Here is a 6,190-nt window from a genome sequence, read left to right as displayed (position 1 = left end):
TACTTATATTTAACAATTTAATGTCTTATGTTTATATTTATTATTTTAATTTATGACCAAAATCACAATATATACAAGACGATTTTTTTTTTATTCCTTTTTGTCTTTTTTACTGACTGGTAACGGGATCGCAACCCTCGGTGTCGCGCCCATACCGGGGACCGGCAATGGGATCGCAACCCTCGGTGTTGCACCCGCACCGCGCTCAGCCAGTGAGCGGGAACCGGTCTCCACATGGGATCCGAACCCTCGGTGGGAGCGCGGGTGCACTCTCCAGTGCGCCACTGGGCCGGCCCTATACAAGATGATTTTATATAATAAAACTTGATTATAACATTCTATTATATTTTATACAACTATTAAAAACAATTATACTATAAACTAATCTAAACAAAATCTATTAATATCAAAAACCTACTTTTATATTTTTATTGTTTTAGCTATTCATCTTTATAGTAAAACTTTCTAATTTTTTTAGCAATTGACTCTGGGAACAGTACAAGGAACAAAGTGAAAAGTTAAATGATCCTACTCAAACTAACGAAAACGCAATATATCATTCTTATTATCACTAGGGAAACAACATGTTCTTGGAGAATCAAGTGAAACTGTGGGAGTGGGGAGAAACAAAGAAATCTGTAGCTGGTTGATGATTACTGCACTCGGACCCACCGTCTCCCTGGAATGTAAATAGAAACCTAACATAATAGCTTCATTCCACAGGTACAGGAGCATGACTACAGCCACAGTAGGTCCATGCACACATCACTAACAAGGAAGATTAATGACAAAATTAAATGGAGCCAACCCCTACTGGGAACATGCATCAAAAACACCTTTAGTACTACTGGGAACATGCATCAAAAACACCTTTAGTACTGACAATATCTTTTAAATAAACCAGTTGATTTTGATGTATTTTAACATGTCCTTTGAGAAACCTCAGGGAATTTCCCAAAGTCATACTAAGCCAAAAGGTTAGGCTGTTTAATCCTGGGAAGCCTCATCAAGCAACCAAAGGTGGACACACAAGAACTTCCATGGAGCCGTGCCACACACATGGGACCCCCTTGTAGCCTGCAGAACAAGGGGTATCATTAAGGCTCCCATGCCGTTCCCTATAGCAGGACGGCTCACGGCACCTGAAGAGCAAGGATCAGTCCTTTCAGAGCCTGCTCAGGGCCCCATCCCTGATCCCACCATCTGCTCCTAGAATCCAGGATCAGCGTGTCTGGGAGAAATAAACACGTACCCATGAGCCTCTGGGTGAATCCATCTTCTTCTCAATCGCTGTGTTCTAACAAAACCACTTTACCCCTTGTCTTAGTCCATTTTCTGTAGCTTATAACAGAATACCTGAAACTGGGTAATTTATAAAGGAAAGAAATTTATTTCTTACAATGGAGGCCAAGGTTCAGGGGCTTATCTGATGAGGGTCTTTTTCCTTGTGGGGACTCTGCAGAGGCCCAAGGTGGCACAGCGCATCACATGACGAGGGTGGCAAGAGCATGCTAACATGCTCACTTGCTCTCCTTATAAAGCACCAGTGCCCTCCTGTGAAAACCCATTTATTCATCAACCCATTCGCCCATTCATGAGGGCAGCATGAATCAATTGCCTCCCAAATGCCCTACCTTTCAAATATCATGGTCAGACTGCCTACCCTCTTAACATGGTTACAACGGGGATCAAGGTCAGTATAAATTTTAGGAGGACATTCAAACTATAGCACCTCTCCTTTCCTCCTCTGCCCTGCCCCTTCATTTCCAGAGCTCACCTCTTCCTCCAACATCAAGAACTCCTTCTTCTTCCCTTCACATGACCATGTAAGTAGAGGCCTTGTTATTACAAAAGGGAAAGAGTGGCTTGATTCTGAAGATATGAATTGAGGCCCCTTCACCTGGTCTTGTGACCCGAGATTAGTCTCAGAGGAACCCACTTCCCAGAATCAGGAGGGGTGTGAAGTGAGAAGAAAAGAGGAGAAAGGATCAAGTATTTTCCTCTGTCCTTAAGAACCATAAAGTCATAGAGCACCAGCATCTCAGATTTCCAGGAACAGAAGTCCTTGGGTAACTGGGCCCCTTAGAGGTGGGGGGGGGTCTCAGACGGCAGACAGAGGTACGTAGTTCAGGTTTCTATGCAGTTATCACACCTACTTGGGAAACTACTCAGCTCTGACCCATCCTATACTCTGTGTATCAGGTCACAGGCTCTAAGGCCATGTACTGGATTGAATTATGTCCCCCCCAAACTCCCTGAAGCTTGAATTGTGTCCCCCAGGTTTTATGTATTAGAAACTTAGCCCCCACTGTGACTTTTAGAGGGTGGGAAACACTATCATGGCAATTGAAAGGCAGAGCCTTGAAGAGGTGATTAGATTGTGAGGACCATACCCTAATGAATGGATTAATAATGGTGGTCATGGGTGTAGTTCTGAGGGCAGAGGTACGTAGTTCAGGTTTCTATGCAGTTATCACACCTACTTGGGAAACTACTCAGCTCTGACCCATCCTATACTCTGTGTATCAGGTCACAGGCTCTAAGGCCATGTACTGGATTGAATTATGTCCCCCCCAAACTCCCTGAAGCTTGAATTGTGTCCCCCAGGTTTTATGTATTAGAAACTTAGCCCCCACTGTGACTTTTAGAGGGTGGGAAACACTATCATGGCAATTGAAAGGCAGAGCCTTGAAGAGGTGATTGGACTGTAGGACTGTGCAGTAGTGAATGGATTAAAAATGGTGGTCAGGGGCGTGGTTCTGAGGGCTTTAAAAGGAGAGGAGAGTCTGTCTTTCACTCTCTCTCTCTCTCTCTCTCTCTGCTTCCACCATCTTGCACTGTGAGATCCCTGGTCACTGTCACCACCACCAGATGGACTTTGGATTTCCCAGCCTTAGAAACTGTAAGCAATAAATGTCGTTTTCTTTATAAATCACCCAGTTTCAGGTATTTTGTTATAAGCAGCATCAACGGACTAACACATGCTGCTGCTCAGAGAGAGAGACCCTATGCCCAAGAACACACGGCAGATTGGAATCACAGCTCCCAAGTCAAGCCTGTCGGTTCCACGGCAAGAGACCTGAAGGGAGATTAAAGATGATAAAAATTTGAGGGTTCTTCCAAATCGCCAGCATACAATTATTGTACGAAAGTGTGCTGCAAAACGTTTGTGGCTTATCACACACATTAATTATTCCTTTTATTTATTCACACATAAATGAATTGCTCCTTTGGAATGAAAAAAACTTTTCTTGCCACATCATAATATAGAGGCATCATTATAAAAGAACGTGAGTCCATCCTCATTACAAGGATAATTAAATGTTCAGACATACGGAATATGTTTTGTTACTTGGCCAACATGTGAAGGCAAACCTGGAATTGGTCTGGGTCAGGCAAGACAGCGGTGACTCCCCATCTCTCCTGCCACACTGAGGCCGTTGTCTCAGGTCCCTGATGCGGGTTCTAGAAACTCACTAAAGCAACTTCATTCAGAGTGAAAATGGGCTCAAATTTAAAATTTGGGATTTTTTTTTTTTAACATGGAAAGAAGTGAAACCTACGCTTTGTCTGGAACCTTTGTGTTTTCCTAATCTGAACTTATATCCCACTGAACCCTCAACCTCTTCCCCAAATATTCAGAATTCGGTATTTCAGACACATTTCAGTGATCCCCACAGGAACCGTGGACATCTGAGTGATAAGCAGAGGCTGGAGCGTGAGAATGGAAGATCTGTTCCATCTGCTCTCTGCCTCACGGATCTTGCAGCTAGGATGTGGATGTGATTGGAGACGAGGGTGGGAGTGGGGATCCTTGAGCTGAAATAGAAGTACGTCATTCATCAGGATTCACTATTGAGCTGGCAAGAGCAGTTCAGAGTCTCTGTAGTCACAAAGTTACATCACGGGAGGAGCCAGTTGTGATCCCACTTTCCTCAGATGCAGATAAGGTTGAGGAGATTGCAACTCTCAGGGCACCCTATTCCCTCTTCTGACTGCAAAAATGGAGGGCAGTGGTGTGTAGGTGCGTGTGTGTGACAGTGTGGGCCCTCTAAGCAAATGTCAGAATAGACAAACGAACCAGGCAGATGGACGTTCCCAAGTTCTGTCCTCGCCTCCGATTCTGCTGCCAGGTCACTGGATGCTGTAAGCACCCGGTGAAGTCAGTGAAGACAAACCTCTCTGCACGCTACTGTAACCTGCATCCGCGAGCATCTGAGCAGAGGCAGGACTGGGTGGGTTGAAGTAGCAGTGGGCGGGAAGATTGCAACTCTCAGGGCACCCTATTCCCTCTTCTGACTGCAAAAATGGAGGGTAGTGGTGTGTAGGTGCGTGTGTGTGACAGTGTGGGCCCTCTAAGCAAATGTCAGAATAAACAAACGAACCAGGCAGATGGACGTTCCCAAGTTCTGTCCTCGCCTCCGATTCTGCTGCCAGGTCACTGGATGCTGTAAGCATCCGGTGAAGTCAGTGAAGACAAACCTCTCTGCACGCTACTGTAGCCTGCATCCGCGAGCATCTGAGCAGAGGCAGGACTGGGTGGGTTGAAGTAGCAGTGGGCGGGGCCTGAGCGAGGAAGGGGCGGGGCTTCATAGCCCCTTCCCACGTGTCTCCCCCAGCTCTGCCAGACTCCGCCCAGCAGAAAGAAGCTCTGCTGACTTCATATTATGCTAAAAATGTCAAACAATTGAAAGCAAAAGTTTAGACTTTTTGTTTGGAAAATTAAATTAGAAATAGTGATTTATTTTTCATCTCAAAATTTAAAATGGAATTATTGACTCAATTTTTACCTGGCGGTTGCCAAAGAATATTATTCTGATTCTATTGCTTTTCCTACTTGTAGTAGTTAATTTTTCACTCTGTAGCAGAGCCTGCCCTTTCTCTCCTCCCTTTTCATTATCATAATTGATGCAAGGTTATTTTTCATTGAGTGTGTTGCAGTACCATNGGAACCGGTCTGTATGTGGGATCCAAACCCTCGGCGGGAGCGCCGCCGCGCTCTCAAGCGGTGCACTATAGCAGTGCGCCACCGGGCCACCTTATATCCTTAGTTTTTATTTATTTGAAACTTCTTCTTTTTATACAGTTGGCAACATTCACAATAATCACTAAATAGGACCACATTTTACTTCTTTATAATAAATATCCATTTATATTTCCAGTGCTGTTAAACTTCAACCAAAAGATCCCACAAGAATATATTCACTCAGCTGTCATCTAGGATTTTGACTCTATTTGGTGGTGAATATTCAGGATCAACTAGTAAATCAGAAACACAGGCCTGATTCAAATCTCTGGTCAGTGACATAGTCATGCAGGTAAGATGTGACAATGACAGCAGATTTGCATACTGGCAGGTCAGCCCAAGTGTGGGGAGGCTAAAAATGACCTTAAAAATGGCAGTTGGTTCTTAGGATTTACAAAGGCCTCTGTTGGCCTCTGCAGGCTTTGTTTGTGAGTAAACCCATGACACAGAAATTTCTTAAAATAGTTCTTATACTTACGTGCCAGATGAACACAGGTATAGCTCTTTCTATTCTCTATTTTACTTCAGTTATTTATTTATTTATTTATTTTGTCTTTTTGTCTTTTTTCGTGTCCGGCAACGGATCGCAACCCTCAGTGTCACACCCGCACCGGACCAGGCCCGGCAACGGGATCGCAACCCTCGGTGTTGCCCCCGCTCCTCGCTCAGCCAGTGAGCGGCCGGTCTGTATGTGGGACCTGAACCCTCGGCAGGAGCGCTGCTGCACTTCCCAAGTGGCACACTGTAGCAGTGCGCCACCGGGCTGGCCCTACTTCAGTTATTTTAAACAATGATAGGTGTTAGATTTAGTGAGACAGAGAAAAGAGAAAGAGAGAGAGACTCAAGCCAGGCTCTAGTTCAGCCAAGCTTTATTCCAGCAGTGTGGAGGGGACACCAAGTTAGATCAGCTCCCCCGAACAAAGGAAAGCAGGAGGTTTATATGACTTTGAGGGCTCTGGCAGAGTAATGGGCGATTTCAAAATCAGTGGTATGCAAGGTGACACAGCCTTTGTGGTCCACTAACAGCTGGTCCATTAGGGCATAGGCTTCTGATTAGTGTCGCCACTACATCAGTGCAAAGCATTCCAGCCCAAAGCCTGCTACCACAGCCCACAAGATGTTCCTTTGATGATAATGGTCATGTTTACCCCTTCCCAGGAGAGG

This window comes from Galeopterus variegatus, unplaced genomic scaffold (assembly GCF_000696425.1).
Source record: "Galeopterus variegatus unplaced genomic scaffold, G_variegatus-3.0.2 Scaffold9478, whole genome shotgun sequence".
Classification (NCBI taxonomy): domain Eukaryota; kingdom Metazoa; phylum Chordata; class Mammalia; order Dermoptera; family Cynocephalidae; genus Galeopterus; species Galeopterus variegatus.
Note: the sequence above shows the minus strand (reverse complement) of the source record.